General features: G+C 43.9%; 1 protein-coding gene across 14 annotated transcripts in view; it reads left to right on the forward strand.

Moving 5' to 3' along the window:
• The window catches only part of cbfa2t3 (CBFA2/RUNX1 partner transcriptional co-repressor 3), a 147656-nt gene that overhangs the window by 29381 nt on the left and 91868 nt on the right, over positions 1-26407 (forward strand). For 6 of the 14 annotated variants that reach the window (XM_080186627.1, XM_080186618.1, XM_080186617.1 and 3 more), the window contains 2 exons: positions 14440-14614; positions 23054-23121. The exons of 2 other annotated variants lie outside the window; for them this stretch is intronic. The gene's annotated coding sequence lies outside the window, so the exon portion shown is untranslated. Of the gene's footprint in view, positions 1-14286; positions 14380-14439; positions 14615-23053; positions 23122-26407 lie in introns of those variants that run through there. 6 more of the 14 variants (XM_080186620.1, XM_080186619.1, XM_080186621.1 and 3 more) reach the window with 4 other exon arrangements.

The raw sequence follows: 26407 nt of genomic DNA on the forward strand, positions 1-26407 counted from the left end.
GGGGTGTTGCACAGGTTTTATTTTCAGTTTGCTTTGTGTACAGGCAGCAGCTCCTAGAATAGACCTGTTGTGAGTTAGTTTGAAACCACATGATTTTTTTTGTTTCAAATCTACAATCTCAAACTTGGTTAGGACAAAAAGAAAATCGGTGATTTCTCTCATCAACAGCATCAAGAAAAGATTCTGAGTAAAAGAACAAACATTGTAGGTCCACATCCTTTGAATATTAGAAGACTAGAGAAAATCAACAACAGGATAATGCACAGAATCTACTGGACGATCCACAGAATCCCTATAGTACAGAAAAGGCCATTTGTCCCAATGAGGCTGCACTGATCCTCCAAAAGAACACTCCACCTAGGCTTCCCCTCCCTTCTTATCCCTGTAACACCACATATTGATCTTGATTAATCCACCTAATCTGCACATGCCTGGATACTAAAGGGCAATTTAACTTGGCCAATCCACCAAACCTGCATATCTTCGGACTATGGGAGGAAACCGGAGCACCCAGAGGAAACCCACACAGATGCGAGGAGAATATGCAAACTCCACCCAAGGTTGGAATTGAACCTGGATCCCAGGCACTGTGAGGCAGCAGTGCTAACCACTGTGGCACCATGCCGCCCTTTTAAAACACTGACATGACATTGAAGGAAGTCTAAAATAAGAAAATAAAGCCCTCTTTGTAGTTTTATAGAGCCATAGAGGTTTACAGCATGGAAACAGGCCCTTTGGCCCAACTTGCCATCCTTTTAGAAACCTCTAAGATAATCCCAATTGCCTGCATTTGGCCCATATTTCACTATACCCGTCATACCCATGTAACTGCCTAAGTGCTTTTTAAAAGACAAAGTTGTACCTGCCTCTACTCCGGAGATGAGGGGGTTAGCCTATGAAGAGAGACTAAATAGACTGGGTCTGTACTCGTTGGAGTTTAGAAGGCTGAGGGGGGATCTTATAGAGACGTATTAGATCATGAAGGAGATAGATAGGGTAGAGGTAGAGAGATTCTTCCTGCTTAGAAAGGACAGCAGGACTAGAGGGCACAGCCTCAAGATAAGGGGGGGGCAGTTTAGATCAGAATTGAGGAGGAACTTCTTCACTCAAAGGATGGTGAATCTCTGGAATTCTCTGCCCGTTGAAGTGGTGGAGGCTACCTCGCTGAATATATTTAAGTCATGGGTAGATAGGTTTCTGACAGACAAGGGAATTAAGGGTTATGGGGAGAAAGCGGGAAAGTGGAACTGATCCACTTCAGATCAGCCATGATCTTATTGAATGGCGGGGCAGGCTCGAAGGGCTAGATGGCCTACTCCTGCTCATATTTCTTATGTTCTACTACTACCTGTGGCAGCTTGTTCCAAACACTCACCACCCTCTGTGTGAAAAAACTGCCCCTCTGGACACTTTTGTGTCTCTCCCCTCTCACCTTAAACTTATGCCCTCTAGTTTTATAACAGGGTTTTTAATTTCCGAACGGAGGAGGGTGAGATTGCAGGCAGTATCCAGCATGTTTGAAAAAATTGATGTTTTGCTGAATGGCTAGGGCCGTTTGAAAAAGAAATACACCAAGTTAAGGGTCTCCAGCGGAAAAGGTGAGTACCGGGAAGACAATAAAGAAAAATATACTGAACAGTCTGCAAGAGAAATGCTGGGTCAATTAGGATTCATGGGATCTTTCATTGAAGAAAATTAATCACAGAGTTCTAATGAAGAGCAGTTTCAATACTTTGTACAAGCGAATAAAATTGAAAACCAGTTGCTTGTACAAGTTTTTCTCATGACAATAGAAAGTAAAACCTTTAATTTGCTCCAGAGTTTGATTCATCCAGCAAAACCAGGATGAATCAAACTCTGATTCAGATATCCTCTTGATCGACTTTCTTATTGATTGTGTATAATGATTAATGTACTGTGTCTAGAGTGCACTATTGATCCATGTGTAACATTGTAATAATTTGTTGTCATGACCACAGCATAAACAAGGACGGATGTTATATATTTAAGTAATTGCATGATTGCTTTAAGAGCTGATCAAATGATTTGATGGTGATGTCTTTGGGGTGTTTCACATGTTCTTGTTTAGTTTCATTTTGAACTCTGTATAAGCAACAGTTCCTTCAATAAATCTGTTGTTGTTAGTTTGAATTGACGTATGCAAACTACACCTTTTTGCTTTTTGTGTAAAACCCACATGGTTAGAACATTGCACTACCTCATTCAACACTCTGATATTTGGGCAATTAAACACTTCCCACAGGAAGTGCAATTAATCTCTATTTCCTGGTAAATCTTATCCGGTTTTCTGGATTGATATTACCTACTCACCACATCCGTTGGACCTCTCTCTCCTGACACTATTGACTGTTGAATATAGGGGGCATGGTTAGTAAGTTTGCAGATGACACCAAGATTGGTGGCATGGTGGACAATGAAGAAAGTTACCTCCAATTGCAACACAATCTTGATCAATTGGGCCAGTGAGCTGACAAATGGCAGATGAAATTTAATTTAGTTAAATGTGAGATAATGCATTTGGTAGATTGAACCAGGGCAAGACTTACTTAGTAGAGCGTTGGAAAGAGTTACAGAACAAAGAGATTTAGGGGGACAGGTTCATAGCTCATTGAAAGTGGAGTCACAGGTGGACAGAGTGATGAAGAAGGCATTCGGCATGCTTGGTTCCATCAGTCAGAACATTGAATACAGGAGTTGGGACATTTTGTTGCAGTTGTACAAGATATTGGTAAGGCCACACTTGGAATATTGTGTACATTCTGGTCACCCTATTATAGAAAAGATATTATTAAACTATAAAGAGTGCAGAAAAGATTTACTAGGATGCTACCCACACTTGATGGTTGAGTTATAAGGAGAGACTAGATAGATTGGGACTTTTTTCAGTGGAGCATAGAAGACTGAGGGTTGATTTTATAGAGGTCTATAAAATAATGAGGTGCACAGATCAGCTAGATAGTCAACATATTTTCCCAAAGGTAGGCGAGTCTAAAACTAGAAGGCATGGGTTTAAGGTGAGAGGGGAGAGATACAAAAGTGTCCAGAGGGACAATTTTTTCACACAGAAGGTGGTGAGTGTCTGGAACAAGCTGCCAGAGGTAGTAGTGGAGGTGGGTACAATTTTGTCTTTTAAAAAGCATTTAGATAATTACATGGATAAGATGGGTATGGAGGGATACAGGCCAAATGTGGGCAATTGGGATTAGTTTAGGGGTTTAAATAAAAAATGGCAGCATGGACAAGTTGGGCTGAAGGGCCTGTTTCCATGTTGTAAACCTCTATGATTCTATGACTTGTTTGTCTCATTTGTATTGCCTGTGGATGATGTATTTGCAGAGAAGCTGTTGTGAGGGGAAATAGGGCTTTGTGAGTTAGGCTTACTCGAGATGCAAGGACTGCTCTTTACCTACTCCTGAGTCAAATTCAGTTCCATTCCAGCATTTTCAGTTTGGTAGTTCAGAGCTTGTTCAGTAATTTGAAAGACTTCAAAGGCTGTGTCTCCATGAGGGTGCTGATAATTGACCTTTCTGTCTGCAGGATCACTGTTTACATGGGCGAATGTGTCTGTGTGGTGCTGATATTGAAATCAGATGAGAACACACTTACTTTGCCTCACACAAATCCGCCAGAGCAGCCAGCAGTTCCTTGTGATAAGAGTTTTCATTTGCAGGGTCAGGGCTTTGTTGAGAACAGCGGACAGTGCCAGCCTGTAATCTCTGTTATTAAGTACCAGTGCCAATCTGACATGATAGACACTGATAACCATCAGGGAATGATTCAGTTGCAGACTTTCTGGGTATTCTAGTTTCCATTGCTCAATATTTCCTCTCTCTTTTCTATAATTTCCTCTTTTTTTCCCTTTGTCTCTCTCTCTCTGTCTTCACTCTTCCTCTCAAAGAATAGAAGGAGGACACTCGGTCCATTGAAGCTGTGCTGGCTCTCTCCCCTCTCTTGCCCTTTCACTATAGTGCTGCAGTTTTTCTTTCAAGTGCTTAGCACATCCCTTTTGAACGTCATGATTGAATCTTTCTCCACCACATGCGCAGGCAGTGTGTTTCAACTCAGAACCATTTGCTACATAAAATGTACTTCTTCCTGTCACCTTTAATTCTTTTGCTATTCACCATCAATCTGTGCTGTTTGGTTCTTTATCCTTCTACCAATGGGAACAGTTTCTCCATATTACTCTGCCCAGACCCCTCATAAATTTGAACACCTCCATTAAACATCCTGTCTAACTTCTGTTCTCCAAGGAGAACAACCGGAGCTTCCCAAATCCTATCCTTATAACTGAAGTCCCTCATCCCCGGAATCATTCTCAATAATCTACTCTGTATCCTCTTTAAAGCCTTCACATCTTTCCTAAGTGTGATGCCCAGAACTAGACATAGTTATTCCAATATTCCACAGTATATACAGAGATGGCGGAGTAATGGTAGTTTTCCTGGACTAGCAACCCAGGCTAATATTCCTGAGGACATAGGTTCAAATCTCATTACGGCATCTGGCAGAATTTAAATTCAATGAATCAAACCTGGAATTGAAAGTTAGTCTCACTGATGGTGACAATAAAACTGTCATTGATTGGAGTAAAAACCCATCTGGTTCAGTAATGTCCCTTTTAGGCCACAAAGGAGACGACTAGAGATTGGCAGCAAATGCTGACCTTGCCAGCAACACCAACTTCTTGTGAAATAATAAATAAAAAGAAAATGAGGCTGAACCAGTATTTTATAAAGGTTCGCTATGACCCTTCATCTATTTATAAAGCCGAGGATTGTATATGCTTTAGCATTGGTGCTGTCCCTTCCTGCTAAGAGCTGACTTATCCATTTCCCCGCTCCCCCAGCCCTTCTTGATCTGACTCAAGCTCTCTACAACTTACAATTGGAGTTCTTTAAAGAAATTTGTTCTTCTTGGAGGCACTGAGAGAAGGTTTTCTCTTTTGCACTTGACCTTTTAGTATGGAGGTTCCAAGAACCTCCAAGTACCCTAATAGTTCCAAAACTGCCTAATGTTTGTCTCTCTTAACTTAAGTACGCAATAGTGGAATATAATTAACACAGAAGCCCTGTAAGTAGCCTGTGTTAAATGATGCTTTATGCCCAGTACCGAGTTGTTAATATACCCAGCTGGTTATTGCAGTGTTGATGGCACTTTTTCTATCAGTACCTCCTTCCAGACACCATTCCATTTTCAGCTAAAACTAACCCCACAAGCTGTAATAACATTACTTCCTAATGGCTGAATTCTGTTAATTTTGCTTTCTATTTGTTTATAAATCTGTTTGGCTCCTTTATTATAGAATCAGATCTATATGGATGACTAAGGCATAACTTCAGGTTTATATTGATACCTGGCTTGCGATAGGGATGAGTGTCTTGTTTTGTCTAAAAATAGTCTTTTATCTGGTGATTTGTGCAACATTGTTAGAAAAATTTTTTTATTTGACTTGATCTATTATTGTCACACGCATTAATATAGTGAAAAGTATTGTTTCTTGAGTGATATACAGACAAAGCATACCGTTCATAGAGAAGGAAAGGAGAGAGTGCCGAATGTTGTGTTAGTCATAGCTAGCGTGTAGAGAAAGATCAACTTAATGCAAATTGGTCTATTCAAAAGTTTGATTGCAGCAGGGAAGAAGCTGTTCTTGAGTCAGTTGGTCCGTATCCTCAGACTTTTGTATCCTTTTCTTGGTGGAAGAAGGTGGAAGAAAGAATGTCCAAGATGCTTGAGGTTGTTGATTATGCTGGCTACTTTTCTAAGGCAGCGGGAAGTGTGGATAGAGTCAGTGGACGGGAAGCAGGTTTGCGTGATGGATTGGGCTTCTTTCACTGTCCTTTGTTGTTTCTTGTGGTCTTGGGCAGAGCAGGAGCCATACCAAGCTGTGATACAACCGGAAAGGATGTTTTCTATGGTGCATCTTCAGAAGTTAGTGAGAATCATAGCTGACATGCCAAATTTCATTACCTTCCTGAGAAAGTAGAGGCGTTGGTGGGCTTTCTTAACTATAGCATTCACATGGAGAGACCAGGACAGGTTGTCAGTGATCTGGACACTTGAAGCTCTCGAGCTAGGTTAAGGCTTTTGCAATTTTCAACAAAGATGCTCTGCACTGCCACCTGAGTGAATGCTTTGTTAAAAATAATTAATTGTGGGAAAGCTAACTTCAATGGGGTGAGAACAGATCTTGTGGAAATAAATTGAAATCTGTAACGGAACGATGGCCTCCTTCTGTCCTATAACCATTCTATGATTCAGTCTCACCTCTAAGGGACCAATGTTTATTTCAGTTACTCTCCTTTTATATATACTTGTAGAAGCTCTTACTGTCTGTTTGTATATTTCTTGGAGGTTTACACTGAAATTCTAATTTCTCCCTTTGTTTTAGGTACACTTTTCTAGCTTCCAAAATGTTCCAAATCTTCTGGCCTAACATTAATTGTCACAACATTATATGTCTTTTCTTTCAATCTGATACATCCTTAGCTTCCTTAGGAGCCACAGTTGGTTTATTCCTCTCACTGGGCAGGACTTTACCGCCTCACCCATCCCAAAACTGCAAAATCCTGCCCGAGATCAACAGACATTTCCATGATCCGCTCCTCACCCATTCCAGTTCCCATGGTGGGCAGGATGGTAGAATTCTATAGAGTCTCTTTCTGAATGGAATATTTCTCTTAGCTGGAAGTTATAATTTCTTTTTCAATATGTCTTCAACTGCTTCTCTACCATCTTACCTTTTAACCTATTTTCCTAGTTCACTTTCACCAATTCTGTCTTAGAACACTAGAACACTACAGCGCAGTACAGGCCCTTCGGCCCTCAGTGTTGCGCCGACCAGTGGAACCAATCTAATGACCCTCTAACCTAAACTATCCCAATGTTATCCATACACCTATCCACAGACCATTTGAACGCCCTTAAAGTTGGAGAGTCCACAATTGCTGCAGGCAGGGCATTCCACGACCTTACTACCCTCTAAGTAAAGAACCTACCTCTGACATCCGTCCTATAATTACCACCCCTTAATTTAAAGCTATGTCCCCTCGTGTTAGCCATCACCATCCGAGGTCAAAGGCTCTCACTGTCCACCCTATCCAATCCTTTGATCATAGAACATAGAACACTACAGCACAAACAGGCCCTTCGGCCCACGAGTTGCACCGAACACATCAACACCTACCAATCTATAGACCTATCTATAACCCCCAATCCCATTAAACCCCATATACTCATCCAGAAGTCTTTTAAAAGACCCCAGCGAGTTCGCCTCCACCACCACTGACGGCAGCCGATTCCATTCACTCACCACCCTCTGAGTGAAAAACTTACCCCTAACATCACTTCTGTACTTGCCTCCCCGCACCTTAAATCTGTGTCCTCTCGTAGCGACCATTTCAACCCGGGGAAATAGCCTCTGAGAATCCACTCTATCTATTCCTCTCAACATTTTATAAACCTCTATCAGGTCGCCTCTCAACCTTCGTCTCTCCAGGGAAAAGAGTCCCAGCTCCCTCAACCTAACTTCATAAGGCATGCCTCCCAGTCCAGGCAACATCCTTGTAAATCTCCTCTGTACCCTTTCAATAGCTTCTACGTCTTTCCTATAGTGAGGCGACCAGAACTGCGCACAGTACTCCAAGTGAGGCCTGACAAGGGTCTTATAAAGTTGCAGCATTACCTCCCGACTCCTAAACTCAATCCCTCGATTAATGAAGGCCAGTACACCATACGCCTTCTTGACCACCTCCTCCACCTGCGAGGCCGATTTAAGAGTCCTGTGGACCCGGACCCCAAGATCCTTCTGCTCTTCAACACTACTAAGACTTGCCCTTGATAGTGTACTCGTTCATCCCGTTGGTTCTGCCAAAATGGACGACTACACATTTATCCGTGTTGAAGTCCATCTGCAACTTCTCCGCCCAGTCCTGCATCCTATTTATGTCCTGCTGCAACTTTTGACATCCCTCCAGACCATCCACAACACCACCGACCTTTGTGACATCAGCGAACTTACTTACCCATCCCTTCACTTCCTCATCCAGGTCATTTATGAAAATGACAAACAGCAAGGGTTCTAGAACAGATCCCTGGGGCACTCCACTGGTGACTGACCTCCATTCAGAAAAAGACCCATCCACAACCACTCTCTGCCTTCTGCAGGCAAGCCAGTTCTGGATCCACAAGGCCAAAGGCCCTTGGATCCCATGCCCTCTCACCTTCTCAAGAAGTCTTGCATGGGGGACCTTATCAAACGCCTTGCTGAAGTCCATGTACACCACGTCCACTGCATTTCCTTCGTCAATGTGTTCAGTCACATTATCGAAGAACTCAACTAGGCTCGTAAGGCACGACCTGCCCTTGACAAATCCATGCTGACTATTCCTGATCATGTCAAACCTCTCCAAATGCTCGTAAATCTTGTCCCTCAGAAGCCTCTCCATCAGCTTACCAACCACTGAGGTCAGACTCACCGGTCGGTAATTTCCTGGGCTGTCCCTGTTCCCTTTCTTGAAAATAGGAACTACATCCGCAATCCTCCAATCTTCCAGAACCTCTCCTGTCTCCATTGACGACGCAAAGATCATCGCCAGGGGCTCTGCAATCACTTCCCTCGCCTCCCACAGTATCCTGGGGTACATCCCATCTGGTCCCGGCGACTTATCTATCTTGATAGAATTCAAAAGTTCTAACACATCCTCCTCCTTAATATCCACACACTCAATCTTTTCCATCTGCTGCAAATCTGTAGCAAAATCCCCCAGATCAGTTTCCACTGTGAATACTGAGGCAGAGTAGTCATGAAGCACCTCTGCCATTTCTTCTGGTTCCACACAGACCTTTCCCCCTTCACCTTTTATAGGTCCTATCCCTTCTCTTCTCATCCTTTTACCTTTCACATATTTATAGAAGGCCTTGGGATTCTCCTTAATCTTACCCACCAAGGTCTTCTCATGACCCCTTCTGGCTCTCCTAATTTCCCTTGTACGCCTCAATCAGGTCACCTCGTAACCTTCTTCTCTCCAATGAAAATAACCTCAAGTCCCTCTGGCTTTCCTCATAAGACCTTCCCACCATACCAGGCAACATCCTGGTAAACCTCCTCTGCACCCTTTCCAATGCCTCCATAAGAACATAAGAAATAGGAGCAGGAGTAGGCCATCTAGCCCTTCGAGCCTGCCCCACCATTCTGTAACATCATGGCTGATCTGAAGTGGCTCAGTTCCACTTTCCCGCTTTCTCCCCATAACCCTTAATTCCCTTGCCTACCAAAAACCTATCTACCCGTGTCTTAAATATATTTAGCGAGGTAGCCTCCACATCTTTCTTATAATGCGGCAACCAGAACTGTACACAATACTCCAAGTGCGGCCACACCAGAGTTTTGTACAGTTGTAACATGACCTCATGGCTCCGAAATTCAATCCCTCTCCCAATAAAAGCTAACACGCCGTACGCCTTCTTGACAACCTTATCAACCTGGGTGCCAACTTTCAGGGATCTATGCACATGTACCCTGAGATCTCTCTGCTCATCAACACTACTAAGAGTCCTTCCATTAGCCCTATATTCTGTACTCCTGTTACTCTTACCAAAGTGAATCACCTCACACTTTTCCGCATTAAACTCCATCTGCCACCTCTCGGCCCAGCTCTGCAGCTTATCTATGTCCCTCTGCAAACTGTAACATCCATCCTCACTGTCTACAACTCCACCGACTTTGGTGTCATCAGCAAATTTACTAACCCATCCTTCTACACCCTTATCCAGGTCATTTATGAAAATGACAAACAGCAGTGGCCCCAAAACAGATCCTTGAGGTACACCACTTGTAACTGAACTCCAGGTTGAATATTTCCCATCAACCACCACCCTCTGTCTTCTATCAGCTAGCCAATTCCTGATCCAACCTGCTAAATCACCCTCAATCCCACGCATCTGCATTTTCTGCAATAGCCTACCATCGGGAACCTTATCAAATGCTTTGCTAAAATCCAAATACACCACGTCAACTGCCTTACCCTTATCCACCTCTTTGGTCACCTTTTCAAAAAACTCGATAAGGTTTGTGAGGCACGACCTACCCTTCACAAAACCGTGTTGACTATCCCTAATCAATTTATTTCTCTCTAGATGATTATAAATCTTATCCCTTATAATTCTTTCCAAAACTTTGCCCACAACAGAAGTAAGGCTCACTGGTCTATAATTCCCAGGATGGTCTCTACTCCCCTTCTTGAACAAGGGGACAACATTTGCTATCCTCCAGTCTTCCGGCACTATACCTGAAGCCAATGACGACATGAAGATCAAAGCCAAAGGCTCTGCAATCTCCTCCCTAGCCTCCCAAAGAATCCTAGGGTAAATCCCATCCGGCCCAGGGGACTTGTCTATTTTCACACTCTCAAGAATTGCCAACACCTCCTCCTTATGTACCTCAATCCCATCTAGTCTTCACATGTTTAATAAGACAATAGTTTTAGGTCCAAGTGCCTCACCCTTAAATTCAATATGAAATTCCACATGTTATGATCGCTCTTCTCTCGAGAATCCATTACTATGATTTCCTTTACTACTCATAGAACATAGAACATTACAGCGCAGAACAGGCCCTTCGGCCCACGATGTTGCGCCGACCAGTTACAAAACAATGACCCACTAACCTAAACCAATCCCTTTTCGTCCATAAACCTATCCACGGATCTCTTAAACGCCCCCAAACTAGGCGCATTTACAACTGCAGCAGGCAGGGCATTCCAATCCCTCACCACCCTCTGGGTAAAGAACCTACCCCTGACATCCGTCCTATAACTACCACCCCTTAATTTAAAGCCATGCCCCCTCGTGCTAGATTTCTCCATCAGAGGAAAAAGGCTATCACTATCCACCCTATCTAAACCTCTAATCATCTTATATGTTTCAATAAGATCCCCTCTTAGCCGCCTTCTTTCCAGCGAAAACAACCCCAAATCCCTCAGCCTCTCCTCATAGGACCTCCCCTCCATACCAGGCAACATCCTGGTAAACCTCCTCTGCACCCTCTCCAAAGCCTCCACATCCTTCCTGTAATGTGGGGACCAGAACTACACACAATACTCCAAGTGCGGCCGCAACAGAGTTGTGTACAGTTGCAACATAACGCTGCGACTCCTAAATTCAATCCCCCTACCAATAAACGCCAAGGCACCGTATGCCTTCTTAACAACCTTATCTACTTGATTCCCAACTTTCAGGGATCTATGTACACATACACCTAGATCCCTCTGCTCCTCCACACTATTCAAAGTCCTCCCGTTAGCCCTATACTCGACACATCTGTTATTCCTACCAAAGTGAATTACCTCACACTTCTCCGCATTAAACTCCATCCGCCACCTCTCGGCCCAGCTCTGCAACCTGTCTAAGTCTTCCTGCAAACTATGACACCCTTCCTCACAATCTACCACACCTCCGACTTTGGTGTCATCAGCAAATTTACTAATCCACCCAACTATACCCTCATCCAGATCATTAATAAAAATTACAAACAGCAGTGGCCCCAAAACAGATCTCTGAGGCACACCGCTCGTAACCGAACTCCATGATGAATATTTACCATCAACCACCACCCTCTGTCTCCTATCCGCTAGCCAATTCCTGATCCAATTCCCTAGATCTCCCCCAATCCCATACATCTGCATTTTCTGCAGAAGCCTACCATGGTGAACCTTATCAAACGCCTTACTAAAATCCATATACACCACGTCCACTGCCTTACCCCCATCCACCTCTTTAGTCACTTACTCCTGCTTCATTGCATATTATGAGGCCTAAACTAGATAGTTCCCTGGCTGGTTGCACAAAATATTATTCTCAGAAACAATCATAGAACCCTACAGTGCAGAAAGAGGCCCTACGGCCCATCGAGTCTACACCGAACACAATCCCACCCCCATATCCCTACATATTAGACCCATTAATCCCTCTAACCAACACAGCCCTGGACACACTAAGGTGTAATTTCTTAGCATGGCCAATCAACCTAACCCGCACATATTTGGACTGTGGGAGGAAACTGGAACACCTGGAGGAAACCCACGCAGACATGAGGAGAATGTGCAAACTCCATACAGACAGTGACCTGAGCCAGGAGTCAAACCCAGGAGCCTGGGGCTGTGAAGCAGCAGTGGTAACCACTGCTGTTTTACAGCAGTGTTCCTAGGAATTTGTGCTCAAGTCTACCTTTGTCAATTTGATTTGTCCAATCTATATGAAGATTAAAATTGCCCATGATTATGCACTACAAGCCCCCATTATTTCTTAATTTATTTCATCTTAAAGTATAGCCTCTGTTTGAGGGCCTTTAAACTACGTGCACCAATAACTTCTTTCTTATTTCTTAACTCCACCCAAGTTGCCTCAACCTTTGATCTCCTAAACCAAAACATTTCTCACTGATCTTATCCTAGCAAAGAAGCTACCCCATCTTCTTTTCCTTTCTTCATTTTCTTCTGAAATGCCCTTGACTATTCAGTTCCTGCCTTGGTCACGTATCATGAATATTTATATATATTTGTGCCATTGCATCCTCTATCTTGTTTTGCATGCTGTGTGCATTCACATAAAAAGCTTTTAATTCTGTCTTTTTTTTTGGCAACCACGTCATCAGTGAGAATGGTGATTTAAAAACCTCTACCTATCCATAGTGCAAATTAAAAAGTGCAATGAGCATCTTAAAACTATGTACTGCAGCTCGAATGTCGTTTGTTCAGTCCAGTTTCTAATCCATAAATCCACACTTTTTTCTTACACTGATTCTATTTACTGGTGCATTCTCATGTTTAAATGCTGTGATGAAACCTATACTTTACAGAATGAGAACTTTGGTTCTCTGAAGGTTTGAAAGGGCAGCTGAAGGTTGGTGACTCCGTGATACAGGCTGTTGGGCAAAAGTGCACCTTTTGGAGCAGTGGTGTTTGCTTGGCACTGCCAAAGATTTAAACTAGTGCATGGCAGGTAAATCTTGAGTGTACTTGGACATCTAGGGAAAAGGAATCTTGGAAAATGAGATAAAAACTCCGTGAGGTGGGCTGTTGTTGAAGCCACTTGAGTGCAATCAATGCTTGGAGAGAATTCGAAGGCGAGATCTTCAAATGAGGAGATTAGAAAAAGATGAGAAAGATGTAGGTGGAATTTTTATTGTCCTGCCAAAGACTGAGGTGGTTTGTGTGGCTCATCTGTGCCACTGCCAGGGAGCCCACTGTGGGGATCGCCTTGGATGCCAAGAATCATAGCAATACTGTGCCCCTTTCCGCTATTATCTGTTCGCTGCCCTAAACTATTGTCTTGTCCATTTTCTTTAGCTTTCTAAATTTCTCCTGGCAGGAACCTGCTCCCTCCTTCGCTGCCTCATTCCCTCCTTCCTCCTCTTCCTCCTCCTCCTCCTCCTCCTCCTTCCTTCCTCCTCCTCTCCCCCCACCCCCAACTATTTAGTTTAAAAACCCTCTCCATGGTCCTGTCATATGATTGGCTATGACTCTGTCCCAGCACAGTTCATGGCCTTGGCAGCTGAAAGCACTCATATTGGTGGGTTATTACTCTGGAGGAAATTACAAAGATGGGTAAATTGTGGAGGGATTTGCACATAGATGAGAATTTTAAATCTGAAATATAGCTGGACCAAGGGCCAATGTAGATCAGTGAAGACTTGGAGGGAGTTTGGCTATGGGAAACCAAATTCCTGTCTGGCTTAGGAACAGACCCCAAGATTGTCTCAATTAACAGGATGGCCTCAGAACCAATTTAACCAACAGTGACCTGCCTTACCCAGACCTTCTCAATTGACTTCTTCCTCTTATGTGCATTGTAAAGGGAAGAGTCCTACTTGTTACTGGCACCTGCTTTTATCTTGCTATTTTCTCACCAGTGATGTGAAGATGAATCAAACCAGTTTTTAATTGAATTAAGTATAAGCTCCCAATCTTATTCAATAATGACTTCCAAGACCAAGAGCTTTGGTTTGTGGTTGTTTGCACTGAACCCTTGCCTGGGATACTAGACAAGTAACCCAAGACTGACACGAGTTTCTGTCGAGAGGGAAGTTGTGGGAAACTGCTGCCGGAATTACAGAGAGGAAGAGACGATGGGTTTGGTCACAGCTGGTTCCTGGCTTGGAAACTGTTGCTGTGTTTCGGAGCTTTATCACTGAGCACAGGCTTGCTGTTTCCCTTGCGGCAGAAAGTGCATCTCCACCCACAGTACAGCCGTCACCTCCCTCAACAAAAACCTTCACCAGATTCAGAGCCTTCTCCACACATGAGCTGCTCTGGGAAGATCATAAGAGTTGAATTGAACAGCTGGTCACTGCAAGGAGTAAGGTTTACTCAAACTTCAGCATTATAAATTACTTTATTTTTGCCAACTTCTGTTTAGTTTCAGTTGTCAAATTTCTAACCTGACCCTGTAAGGACTGATGACTCTTCTGACAGAGTAAAGGCAAGAATTGTGAACTGGACATGATCGTCTAATGAGGCCAGGAATGATCCAACCAGAGGATGCTGCAGGATCTTATCTACCAGTGAGTCCTTGACACGCCAGCACACAGTGGGTATGTATGGAGTATATAAACTAGCCTGTTTTCTGTGAAATGATGTTGTGATCAGGGGGAAATTGGCAATGTGGAGAGTATCCCTGAAACATTGTGGATAAACAGGCACCACGGAGAGATCCTGGTTCTGTGGCATTAGTTGACCCAGTCTGAAGCAAAGAAATTGGCACCTGGATGAGTCAAGGAAAGGTGCTCTTCTTTCTGCTGGCCAGGCTTCTTGGGAATAACACACATTTGTACACACAAACTCTCCCATGTTCAGATACACAGATTTACACATTCGTACATACAGATATTCACACATACACATCCTTACAGATATTTGCGCAGTCTCCTCATGCTGTTGTACTGTTCCATCTCTCCCCCAGAGGTTACTGGTGGGTTTGAAGGCAGAGATTGAATGAATAATGACTGTAATAGAATGAGAAGTGGTAATTGATCCTACAGAATCTCCTTGAGTTTCTCATATCCCAGTGACAATCAGTACACGCTATTGCATTATTGTACTTGTGTCCAATCCTTTCCCACAACGTGGGCAACCAATCTCCACAGTACCTGATGCTTGAGATGTATACATTTGCAATGGACAGTCCATTCCCAGCTCCCTGCCATCCAGTCTTGGCAGTCTGTGTACGTAGCTACTGTTAGCACCTCACTGACAGCATGATTCCAGTCAAGCCTTTGGCTCATTGTCAGCATTGCTCCAGTCCCAAAGCATTTGAAATAAATCCTGCCCTTTTGAAGCTTCAGATGTAATTTTTGATTTCTATTCACAGAGAACGGCAGATTAACTGAATATCGAGGGTTCAGTCTGCTGGGATATGATGGGAGTATTGCCCCCACAGACTGGCAGGGTCTGTCCTGGGGGTATATTACTCTCAAAAACTGGCAGGGTCCCTGCTGGAGAGCGTAGGGGAGCGGGGTGGTGATATTGCCCTCACTGACTGTTGGGATCTCAGCTGGGGGGTGTATTTCCCCCACAGACTGGCAGGGTCTCTGCTGGGGGGATTATTGCCTCCACAGAGTCATAGAGGTTTACAACATGGAAACAGGCCCTTCGGTCCAACTTGTCCATTCTGCCTTTTTTTTCAAACCCCTAAACTAATCCCAATTGCCTGCATTTGGCCCATATCCCTCCCATTGAACTGGTCTCCCCTGGCTTTTCCACAAGTCAACCCATCTTACCCATTTAACTATCTAAATGCTTTTTAAAGGACAAAATTGTATCCACTCTACTACTGTCTCTGGCAGCTTGTTCCAGACACTCATCACCCTCTGTGTGAAAAAATTGGCCCTCTGCACACTTTTGTATCTCTCCCCTCTCCTTAAATCTATGCCCTCTAGTTTTAGACTCCTGTACCTTTGGAACAGATATTGACTATCTAGCTGATCTGTGCCCCTCAGCTCCAGAGAAAAATGTCCCAGTCTATCAAGCCTCTCCTTTATAACTCAAACCATCAAGTCCTGGTAGCGTCCTAGTAAATCTTCTTTGTACTCTTTCACAGACTGGCAGGGTCTCTGCTGGGGGGTTTGGGGGGGTGGGGGCAATGGTGGGGGGCTGGTGGTGGTGGTGGTGCCCTCACAGACTGGTGGGATTTCAGTTGGCACAGTGTTGTCCCATGGAGATGGGATCTTTGGGAAAATTAAAAAAAAGAAAGAACTCTTCATTTCCTTCCAGCTACGAGGTGCTTAATATTAAGAAACTTTATTCTTAATCCACTTGTTTCACTCTGGAATCAGAGTCTGAATGTGTTATTCAGTGATGTTGATGTTCACATCAAAATGACGCCTGATAGCTTGAAGAAGACTTGGGAATATCAGCATCAATGGATCATGAGTATGATTAGAAGGTTCCAGCACATAGGATGTAATAGTGTAATGTACACAATGCATCTACTGTGCAGGGTTGAGTAGAGAGAGTATATTGCTTTGTATAACCTCAGTGAAATGTTACAGCACTGAAGGCCATTCATCCTGTCGTAACTATGTTGGCTTTCTGTAACAGCAACTAAACAAATTTGATTCCCCTGCCCTCGTCCCATAGCTCTGCAATTTATTTCTCTTCAGATAATGATCCAATTTTCTTATAGAGAGCCTCAATTGAACCTGCCTCTACCATGCTCTCACAGCACATTCCCAATCCTAACCACGCACAGTGAAAGAGGTTTTTCCTGATGGCCACTGTTGTTTTGGCCTATTATCTTCTGTCAGTGTTGTCTGGCTCTGGATCCTTACAACATTGGGAACAGCTTTTACCCATGTACTGTGCCTAGACACCTCATGATTTTAAACAGCTTTATCAAATCAAATTAATTACATTCAAAATTAAATAAGAAGATGGTTTAGTTATTTAATAGGATACAATAAGGATTGGGGGGGGCAGGTGGATTGCTGTGACTATAGGATGTGGGAGTCCCTGAACATCGGGCTGATCCAGGTCAAAGATGTTTGCAGTAAGTGTCTACGGCTTGAGGAGCTTTGGTCAGAGTCATTGAGCTGCGGTATACTGCAATGCATTAGTGAGTGTTCGATCAGCCGTGATCTTATTAAATGGCAGAGCAGGCTCGAAGGGCTGAATGGCTGATTCCTGCTCCTACTTCTTATGGTTTTATGGTCACCAGGGAGTGAACTGTTATATGGACTAGGGAGATTAGGGAGCTTGTCTACAGAGGCCCTATGGGTGGAGCTGAGAAACAGGAAAGGTATGACCACAATAATGGGGTTGTATTAAAGACCACCCAATAGTCAGACAGAATTGGAGGAGCAAATCTGCAGAAAGATAGCTGACAACTGCAAGAAACAGAACGTTGTGATAGTCGGGGATTTTAATTTTCCACATATAGATTGGGACTCCCATACTGTTAAAGGTTTAGACGGGGTAGAGTTTGTAAAATGTGTTCAGGAGAACTTTCTACATCAGTATATCGAGGTGCCAACTAGAGAGGATGGATATTGGATCTCCTATTGGGAAATGAGTTAGGGCAGGTGATGGATATGAGTGTGAGGGAACACTTTGGATCCAGTGATCACAATGCCATTAGTTTCAACCTGATCATGGATAAGGATAGATCTAGTCCTCGGGTTGAAGTTCTGAACCGGAAAAAGGCCAAATTTGATGAAATGAGAAGGGATCTGGGAAGTGTGGATTGGCACAGGCTGGTCTCTGGTAAGGATGTAAATGGAAAGTGGGAGGCCTTCAAAGAAGAAATTTTGAGAGTGCGGAGTTTGTATGCTCCTGTCAGGATTAAAGGCAAAGTGAATAGGAGCAAGGAACCTTGGTTCTCGAGGGAGATTGTAACACTAATTGAGAGGAAGAGAGAGTTGTATGAAATGTACAGGCAGCAAGGAACAGATCAGATGTTGAGGAGTATAAAAAGTGCAATAAGCTACTTAAGAGGGAAATCAGGAGGGCTAAAAGAAGACATGAGGTTGTTTTGGCAGACAGAGTGAAGGAAAATCCAAAGAGCTTCTAAAATTGGTCCTCTTGAAGACAAGAGTGGTAGACTGTGTATGGAACCAAAAGAGATGGGGGAAGATACTAAATGGGTTTTTTGCATCTGTATTTACTGAGGAAACAGGCATGGAGTCTACGGAAACAGGGCAAACAGGTGGGGAGGTCATGGAACCTTTACAGATTAAAGAGGAGGAGGTGCTGGCTGTCTTGAGGCAAATCAGAGTGGATAAATCCCCAGGACCGGACAGGGTATTCCCACAGACCTTGAAGGAGGCTAGTGTTGAACCTGCAGGGGCCCTGGCAGACATATTTAAAATGTCAGTATTCATGGGGGAGGTGCCAGATGATTGGAGGGTGGGTCATGTTGTTCCGTTGTTTAAAAAAGGTTCCAAAAAAAATCCGGGAAATTACAGGCTAGTAAGTTTGACGTCAGTGGTGGGCAAGTTATTGGAAGGTGTGATAAGGGATAGGATCTACAAATATTTGGATAGACAGGGACTTATTAGGGAGAGTCAACATGGCTTTGTGCGTGGTAGGTCATGTTTGACCAATCGATTAGAGTTTTTCGAGGAGATTACCAGGAAAGTGGAAGAAGGAAGGCGGCGGATGTTGTCTACCTGGATTTTAGCAAGGCCTTTGACAAGGTCCCTCATGGGAGGTTAGTTAGGAAGGTTCAGTCACTGGGTATACATGGGGAGGTAGTAAATTGGATTAGGCACTGGCTCAATGGAAGAAGCCAGAGAGCAGTTGTGGAGGATTGCTTCTCTGAGTGGAGACCTGTGACTAGTGGTGTGCTGCAGGGAACAGTGCTGGGTCCATTGTTGTTTGTCATCTATATCAATGATCTGGATGATAATATGGTAAATTGGATCAGCAAATTTGCTGATGATACAAAGATTGGAGGTGTAGTGGACAGTGAGGAAGGTTTTCAAAGCTTGCAGAGGGATTTGGACCAACTAGAAAAATGGGCTGAAAAATGGCAAATGGAATTTAATGCAGACAAGTGTGAGGTATTGCACTTTGGAAGGGCAAACCAAAGCAGAACGTACAGGGTAAATGGTAGGACTCTGAAGAGTGCAGTTGGACAGAGGGATCTGGGAACACAGGTACAGAATTCCCGAAAAGTGACGTCACAGGTGGATAGGGTTGTAAAGAGTGCTTTTGGAACATTGGCCTTTATAAATCGGAGTATCGAGTATAAAGGTTGGAGTGTTATGGTAAGGTTATATAAGGCATTGGTGAGGCTGAATTTAGAGTATTGTGTACAGTTTTGGTCACCTAGTTACAGGAAGGATGTAAATAAGGTTGAAAGAGTGCAGAGAAGGTTCACAAGGATGTTGCCAGGACTTGAGAAGCTGAGTTACAGAGAGAGATTGAATAGGTTAGGACTTTATTCCCTGGAGTGTAGAAGAACGAGGGGAGATTTGATAGAGGTGTATAAGATTTTGATGGATATCGATAGAGTGAATGCAAGGAGGCTTTTTCCACTGAGGAGAGGGGAGAAAAAAACCAGAGGGAATGGGTTAAGGGTGAAAGGAGAAAAGTTTAAAGGGGATATTAGGATGGGCGCTTCTTCACACAGAGATTGGTGAGAGTGTGGAATGAGCTGCCGGATAAAGTGGTAAATGCGGGGTCACTTTTAACATTTAAGAAAAACTTTGACAGGTCATGGATGAGAGGGGTGTGGAGGGATATGGTCCAGGTGCAGGTCAGTGGGACTAGGCAGAAAAATGGTTCAGCACAGACAAGAAGGGCCAAAAGGCCTGTTTATGAGCTGTAATTTTCTATGGTTCTATGGACTGTTTGTTCCAAAGACTGGCAGACCCCTCAGGACAAGGTCTTCTGATTTGTCAGTAGTCACGAACAGGAAGGTTTGATTGCAAGTGAGGCAGTTAAGGAGGTCGAGAAGATAGAAGTGGAGGAACCTGAGCTCTTATACTTGTCCAACAGGTTTGAGCGCAGATACTGCCTGTACAGCTGAGGGTGGGGACTGCAGGATGGATGAGCAAGCTGACCGTGGAATTGTGGCACAGGAAGGCATTCCGGTAGGAAAGGTGCTAACAGGAATGTGGTGGTAGTAAGGGATAGAGTAGTGAGAGGGATAGATAAGGTTCTGTGCAGTTGAAAGTCAGAGCCCAGAAGGCTGTGTTGCCTACCTGTTCCAGGTTTGGGACATCTGCTCTGAGCTGGTGTGAGGCGCTACGGTAGATTGGTTAACTTACATCTGCGGCCTCGCCGGTGCAGGTTCTCTCTGGCAAGGATCACGTATGGTCACCATCAACCCTGCCAGACTGGCGGGAGGCCATTTGACTGGGGAGAACAGTTACACACTCTGATCACGCAATCAACAGGAGAGGTTGTCGATCAGTCTGGTCTGGGGTGGTGGAGGTGATGAACAGCCGTGGAGCCTCGCAGTAGTGGGGGGAAGGGATGATTATTTTGGCCATGACTGGTCCTGGAGGATGGCGGGGGGTGGGGTTCGAAGAGCCATGGAGCCCTGTGGTAGTGGCATGGGGGGAGGAGTGGCTGGCCACGAAGGCCGGTTATAGCTGGGGGAGGCACTGACAGGCAAGTTTGCAAGTTTGGCAAAATGATTTCGACTAAGTCAGGTAAGATTCAATTTTTAAATTGCCCAAAAACAATGCAAATTTCTCCCACTTTCATGTTCATTCGCAACTTAGAATTCTTTTAGTAAGATCATCTCCTTTGTGTGTGTCTTCAAGAAACCTTCCTGAAATATTAGAGAGCTGAAGGACTGGTGAGATTGAAGAATTAGCATTTGTAAAATATTAGTGCTGGAGAAATGACTGGGACTGAAAATTAATAAATCCCACAGAGCTGATGATTTATATCCTAGAGGATTGGAAGAGATGGCTGGAGAAATAATGGTTACTTTGGGATCATCTTTCAAAATTCTATTGCCAAAATCTTGCTGCTGTTCACACCAGCAGGATTGTGTGTCCCACCAATAATGCACCCTCTCCATCAATTTCGACTGTAAGATCCCACCAACAGTGAGTGGCGTGCCACTGCCAAGGAACATATCCCAGAGAGGGAGAAAAATATTACCGTATAGATTTTGGAATGGTTCCTGCACATTGGAAGGTGGCAAATGTAACCTCACTTTTCAGAAAGGAGGGATTGAGGAATGATAAATCTGTTAGCTTGACATCAGTGGGGAAAATGCTGGAATCTATTATAAAGGATATATTACTGGGTACTTACAACATAAGGTGAGATTGGACAGAGTTAACATGGATTTATGAAAGAGAAAGCATGTTTGACCAACCTGTTAAGAGTTTTTTTGAGGATGTAACTTGCAGAATAGACAAGGGAAAGCTAGTGGAAGTGGTATATCTGGATTTTCAGTAACTTTTGGCAAGAACCCGTAAACAAAATAGAAACTCATGGGATTGGGATGAATATGCTGGCATGGATTGAGGATTGGTTAATGGGCAGAAAACACAGAGAAGAAATCAATGGATACACAAATGGCCTTGTGGTATTTCTGCTAGATTATTAATCCAGAAACTCAGTTAATGTCCTGGGGACCTGGGTTCAAATCCCACCATGGCAGTTGGTAGAATTTGAATTAAATAAAATATATCTGGAATTAAGAATCTAATGATGACCATTAAACCATTGTTGATTGTCGGAAAAATCCATCTGGTTCATTAATGTCCTTTAGGGAAGGAAACTTGCCACCCTTACCTGTTCTGGCCTACATGTGACTCCAGGGCCACAGCAATGTGGTTGACTCTCAATTGCCCTCTGAAATGGCTGCACAAGCCACTCAGTTCAAGGGCAATTATGGATGGGTAATAAATGCTGGCCAGCCAGTGAAGCCCATGTCCCATAAATGAATAAAAAAAAATTTCTCTGGTTGGCAGGCTGTGACTGTTGGGGTTGAACAAGGGCACCAGTTGTCCACAGTCTGGATCCATGTTTGGACGTGTGGACTAACTTTAATACTTCCAAGTTTGCTGCTGACAAAATTAGTTGGGAATGTGAACGTTGAGAATGATGCAAAGAGGCTTGGAGGGGATTTAGACAGACTGATGGAATGTAATGTGGAAAAGTGTGAAGTTATTCACTTGTTAAAAAAAAAGAGTGCGGAGTATTTCTTAAATGATGATGACCAGTGGGAGCTAGGCTGCCTCGTTCATCAATCACTCCAAGCTAACGTGCTGATTCACCAAGCAATTAGGTAGACAAACTTTAAATTATGGCTTTAAATTAAGGGGTGGTAGTTATAGGACGGATGTCAGGGGTAGGTTCTTTACCCAGAGGGTGGTGAGGGATTGGAATGCCCTGCCTGCTGCAGTTGTAAATGCGCCTAGTTTGGGGGCGTTTAAGAGATCCGTGGATAGGTTTATGGACGAAAAGGGATTGGTTTAGGTTAGTGTTTTTTTTAACTGGTCGGCGCAACATCGTGGGCCGAAGGGCCTGTTCTGCGCTGTAATGTTCTATGTTCTATGTTTAAACTGCATGTTTGCCTTAAGAGAAAATGCTGGAAAATCTTAGCAGGTCTGGCAGAATCGGTAAGGAGAGAAAAGAGCTGACTTTCAAGTCCAGATGACCCTTTGACAAATGAGAGATGATCTCAGTGATGCAGGCAAAATTCCTGTAGAGTAGATGCAGGAAAGATGTTTCTCCTGGCTGTGAGAGTTTAGAAGCAGGGGACCCAATCTCAGAATAAGAGTTAGGCTATTTTGGGCCTAGATGAGAAGGAATTTCCTTCTCCCAGGGAATGGTGAGTCTTTGGAATTCTCTCCCTGAGACAGTTGTGGAGGTTCAGCCATTGAGTATGTTCAAATCAGAGGTTGTTAGATTTATAGATACCAATGACATTAAGGGTTACGGGATAGTGGAGGAAGATGGCACTGAGGTAGATGACCACCCATAATCTAGTTAAATGGTGGAGAAAGCTGGAGTGGCCGAATAGCCTTTTCCTGCTCTGATATTTCTATCTTCTCTTCTCCAAGGAGGTCATTCAGAACTTCTTCAATCAATCTACATAACTAAAGCTCCTCATCCCTGGAACCATTCTCAGGTATCTGTTCTGCACTTTCTCTATTGCTTTCACATCCTTCCTAAAATGTAATAGCAAGAAATGGACACATTATTCCAGTTGAAACCAAACAGGTTTTTATGCAGTTTATCATAATTTCCTTGCTTTTGTATTCTCTGCCTAAATAAAACCCAGTATCCTCTGTTCCTAACTGCTGTTATCATCTTTAAGAATAATGCAGCCAGGTGTCTCTGCTTCTGCACCCTCTAAATGATTGTATTCTTTATTTTGTTGTGCCTCTTCTGGTTCTTTTTACCAAAATAAATAATTTCACACTTCTCTGCATTCTCAGCACGGTGCCACAGTGGTTAGCACTGCTGCCTCACAGTGCCAGGGACCTGGGTTCAATTCCCGGCTTGGGTCACTGCCTGTGCGGAGTTTGCACACGCTCCCCATGTCTGCATGGAGTTCCTCCGGGTGCTCCGGTTTCCTCCCATTGTCTGAAAGAAGTGCTGGTTAGGTGCATTGACCATGCTAAATCACAGAATCACAGAATACTACAGTGCAAAAAAGGTCTTTCGGCCCATCGTGTCTGCACCAATGCATGAAATGCCCTGAACTGCCCACCTAATTCCACTTGCCAACACTTGGCCCATAGCCTTGGATGTTGTGGCCAAGTGCTCATGCAGGCACTTCTTAAAGGATATGAGGCATCCCGCCTCCACCACCCTCCATAGATGATTTGGAGTTGGGGACCAAGTGTAATGTGTCAAAATTCACAGGTGACACTAAGATGGGTGGCAGAACAAAGTGTGCAGAGACACTGAACGTCTATAAAGGTACATAGATAGTCTGAGTGAGTGGACAAGGGTCTGGCAGATGGAGTACAATGTTGGTAGATATGAGGTCATCCATTTTGGTAGGAATAACAGTAAAATGGACTATTATTTAAATGGTAAAAAATTGCAGCATGCTGCTGTGCAGAGGGACCTGGGTGTCCTTGTGCAGGAATCACAAGGAGTTGGTTTGCAGGTGCAGCAGGTAATGAAGAAGGCAAATGGGATTTTGTCCTTCATTGCTAGAAGGATGGAGTTTAAAAACAGCGAGGTTATGTTACCTTATGCTGCTGTATAAGGTGCTACTGAGGCCATGCCAAGAGTACTGTGTACAGTTTTGGTCTCCTTACTTGAGAAAGGATATACTGGCACTGGAGGGGGTGCAGAGGAGATTCACTAGGGTGATTCTGGAGTTGAGAGGGTTGGAGTTGAGACTGAGTAGACTGGGACTATACTCATTGGAATTCATAAGAATGAGGGGAGATCTTACAGAAACATATAAGATTATGGAGGGAATCGATAAGATAGCAGCAGGGAAGTTGTTTCCACTTGCGGGTGAAACTAGAACTAGGGGGCATAGCCTCGAAATAAGGGGAAGCAGATTTAGGACTGAGTTGAGGAGGAACTTCTTCACACAAAGGGTTGTGAATCTGTGGAATTCCCTGCCCAGTGAAGCAGTTGAGGCTCCCTCATTGAATATTTTTAAGACAAGGATAGATAAATTTTTGAAGAGTAAAGGAATTAAGGGTTATGGTGAGCGGAGCTGAGTCCACGAAAAGATCAGCCATGATCTTATTGAATGGCGGAGCAGGCTCGAGGGGCCAGATGGCCTACTCCTGCTCCTAGTTCTGATGTTCTTATGTTCTCCCGAGCAATTCTCCCTCAGTGTAACCAAATAGCCACCGAAGTGTGGCAACTAGGGGATTTTCACAGTAACTTCATTGCCGTGTTAATGTATGCCTACTTGTGACTAATAATTTTTTTTATTTTATGTCACTTACCACTTGTTCCATCAGCATGTCTGTGTTCTTTTGAAGTTTTGTGCTGTCACATCTCTTCTAAGTTTGTGTCATGTGCAAGTTTTGAAATCGTGTCATATACACCCAAGTTTAGCTTATTAATATTTATCATGAAAAGCATTATCTTATTAATATATATCATGAAAAGCATCATGATCTGGAGGAGGGAACCGAGTGTAGGGTGTCGAAATTTGCTGATGACACCAAGATTGGTGGAACGGCAAATTGCGCGGAGGGTGTGGAGAGTCTGCAGAAGGATCTAGATAGGCTGGGCGAATGGGCCAGGAAATGGCAAATGGAATTTAATGTTGGCAAGTGTGAGGTGGTCCACATTGGTAGGAATAATGGTAGGAAGGACTATTACTTACGTGGCGAAAAACTGCAGCAGGCGACGGTGCAGAGGGACCTCGGGGTCCTTGTGCATGAGTCGCAAAAACCCAGCTTGCAGGTGCAGCAGGTGGTCAGGAAGGCGAATGGGATGCTGGCCTTCATAGCGAGGGGGATTGAATATAAAAGTAGGGAGGTCTTGCTGCAGCTGTATAGGGCATTGGTGAGGCCGCAGCTGGAGTACTGTGTGCAGTTTTGGGCGCTGTACTTACGCAAGGATATTTTGGCCTTGGAGGGAGTGCAGAGTAGGTTTACTAGGCTGATGCCGGAGTTGAAGGGGTTGAGCTATGAGGAGAGGCTGAATAAACTAAGCTTGTACTCGTTAGAGTTTAGAAGAATGAGGGGAGATCTCATTGAGACGTATAAGATGATGAATGGGATGGATAGGATAGAGGTGGAGAGACTCTTCCCGCTCAGAAAGGACAGTAGGACTAGGGGGCACAGCCTCAAGATAAAGGGGGGTCGGTTTAGAACGGAGTTGAGGAGGAACTTCTTCACTCAAAGGGTGGTGAATCTCTGGAATTCTCTGCCTGTTGAAGTGGTGGAGGCTGCCTCACTAAATATTTTTAAGATGCGGGTTGATGGGTTTTTGATAAGAGAGGGGATTAAGAGTTATGGGGAGAGGGCGGGAATGTGGAACTGAGCCGTGACAGATCAGCCATGATCTTATTGAATGGCGGGGCAGGCTCGAAGGGCCAGATGGCCTACTCCTGCTCCTATTTCTTATGTTCTTATGTTCTTATTAGTTCTAACACTGTCCCCTGGGGGATCCTACTATTTGTCTTCCTCCGGTTTGAAAAACAGCTGTTCATCACTGCTGCTTCCTGTTACTCAACCGATTTCGTAACTGTGCCATAACTATCCCTTTTATCCCATGAGCTGTAACCTGCTGACAAGCTTGTTATGTGCATTTAATCAAGTGCCTTTGGAAATCCATGTACATAACGTCAATGCATTAATCTTACCAACCCTCTCTGTTACCTCATTACAAAGCTCCAGCTGGTTAGTTAGGTTTGATTTTCCTTAATAAATCCATGTTGCTTTCCTTTAATTAGCCCACCTTTGCCCGAGTGACTATTACTTTTG

Source organism: Carcharhinus amblyrhynchos, chromosome 4 (genome assembly GCF_965287045.1).
Source record: "Carcharhinus amblyrhynchos chromosome 4, sCarAmb.v2.hapA, whole genome shotgun sequence".
Taxonomy (NCBI): domain Eukaryota; kingdom Metazoa; phylum Chordata; class Chondrichthyes; order Carcharhiniformes; family Carcharhinidae; genus Carcharhinus; species Carcharhinus amblyrhynchos.